Raw genomic sequence first — 2,419 nt, forward strand, 5'->3', positions numbered from 1 at the left:
AGGGAGAGAGAGAGAGAAACATCAATGAGAGAAAAATCAATGATTGGCTGCCTCCTGCACACCCCCTACTGGGGATGGAGCCCATAAGCTGGCTCATGTGCACTTGACCAGAATCGAACCTGGTTCCCTTCAGTCCCCAGGCTGGCATTCTATCCACTGAGCCAAACCAGCTAGGGCTCCACGAATATATATTTTTAAAATTCTTATAGGAGTTTATTTGAGCCAAACTGACTACTTATGCCAGGGAGCAAGATCTGAAATGCTTCCTTTCCACGATTTATTTTTATTATTATTATTATTATCATCATCATCATCATCATCCTATCTAATAATAAACATGGTAATTGACTGTACCTTCACTATGCCTCCCATTGGGTAATCAGCAAGATATGCAAATTAACTGCCAACAAAGATGGCGGTTAATTTGCATATGTAGGCGCAAAGCTGCGGAGCAAAGACTTAAGGCGGCTCCAGCCAGAGCAGCGAAGGCTTGATAGCAGCTCCAGATGGAGCAAAGGCCTGGGTCTCGGGTGCCGGAAGAAAACCGGTGCCAGCAGCCAGGGGAAGGGAAGGCCTATTGCACGAATCTTTTTGTGCAACAGGCCTCTAGTAAATGAATAAAACAAATCCTGATATTGCTAAGTATAAAAAATAAAGTAAAAGGGACTGAGTACTAAATCCAACACATTTCAAACTCCTTTCTTCCCAAAGGAAGGTAAAAAATGCCTCCAAAGAGTTGTATAAGGGGTCAGAAAGGTATTAAAAGACAAATACCCTTCTGGGGGAGATAGGGGAGGATGGAGGTAGGCAAAGTGGGGTGGGGAAGGGGGACCCTGCAATAATAACATTAAAATAATTTTTAATTTAAAAATGTAAGACAAATACACATGAGGGTTAATTTTAAAATATGATTAATTAAAGGACAAAAATGTTATAATCAAACATGATCTCATGTAGTGTAATCCAAAGTTTGCATAAATCTTTAAACAAAAATGCCATGCTTTTAGATGGCTGCTTTTTCCATTGAAAAAAATCTTTTGATCCTGGAGTACTGAAAGGAAGAGTCAGACTCACATGGTGCATATTTCAAAATGATCAAGTCAACCCTGTTTGGGGGCTGTTGTGTACAGCAAATCAGAACAGAACCATCTTTGTACCCCAGGAATAAATCCCACTTGATCATGATGTATGATCTTTTAAATGTATGCTAATTCAGTATGCTAATATTTTGTTGAGGATTTTTGTATTTCTGTGGTATCAATTCTCACTTTTCCTCTTACATACATTTCTGATTTTATTTATTTGGGCCTTCCTCTTTATGAGTCGGGTTAAACATCTATTAATCTTGTTTATCTTTTCAAATGAGCTCTTTCATTAATCTTTTACATTATTTAGATGCTATTTTGTCTATTTCTACTTTGATCTTAATATTATTTCCATGCTTCTACTCACTAGGTTTTGTTTTTCTATTCCTACTTTCTTTAGGTGTTACATTACATTGTTTAATTCCTGTTTTTCTTGTTTCCTGAGGGAGACCTGTATTGCTATGAATTTCCCTCTTAGGACTGCTTTCTCTGTGTCCCATAGATTTTAGATTGTATTTTTATTTTCATTTGCATCAAGGTATCTTTGATTTCTTCTTTGATCTCATTGTTAATTCACTTATTGTTTAGTAATGTGTTTTTAGCCTTTATGTGTTTGTGTTTTTCAAGGTGTTTTTTTTTTCCTTTTAATTTTTAGTTTCATACCATTGTGATCAGAGAAGATGCTTGACATGATTTCAATCTTCTTAAATTTATTTAGACTTGTTTTATGGCCTAACATGGTCTATCCTGAAAAATGTTCCAAGTGCACTTGAAAAGAATGTATATTCTGCTACTCTGGAGTGAAATACTCTAAAAATATCAATTAAATCCACCGGGTGTGTCATTAAATGTCTTTGTTGATTTTCTGTCTGAAAGATCTATCCATTGATGTCAATGGAGTGTTAAAGTTCCCTCCTCTACTATATTACTGTCAATCTCTTTATGTCCATCAATATTTGCTTTATATGTTTAGGTACTTCTAATTGGGATCATAAATGTTTACAAGTTTTATGTTCTTGTTGGATTGATCTATTTATCATTATGAAATGTCTTTGTTTCTTATAGCCTTTCTTTTAAAGTTTACTTTGTCTGATATAGGTATTGCTACCCCAACTTTTTTTTTTTTAATTTGCATGATATATCTTTTTCCATCCCTTTACTTTCAGTCTGAATGTCTTTTGATCTGAACTGGGTCTCTTGTAGATAGCATTTATATGGATCTTATTTTTTTATTGGAGCATTTAATCCATTTACATTTAAAGTTATTATTGATAGTTATATAGTTACTAGAGGCCTGGTGCACAAAATTTGTGCACTCAGGGAGCGGGGGGGGG

Source organism: Myotis davidii, unplaced genomic scaffold, assembly GCF_000327345.1.
Source record: "Myotis davidii unplaced genomic scaffold, ASM32734v1 scaffold1947, whole genome shotgun sequence".
Classification (NCBI taxonomy): domain Eukaryota; kingdom Metazoa; phylum Chordata; class Mammalia; order Chiroptera; family Vespertilionidae; genus Myotis; species Myotis davidii.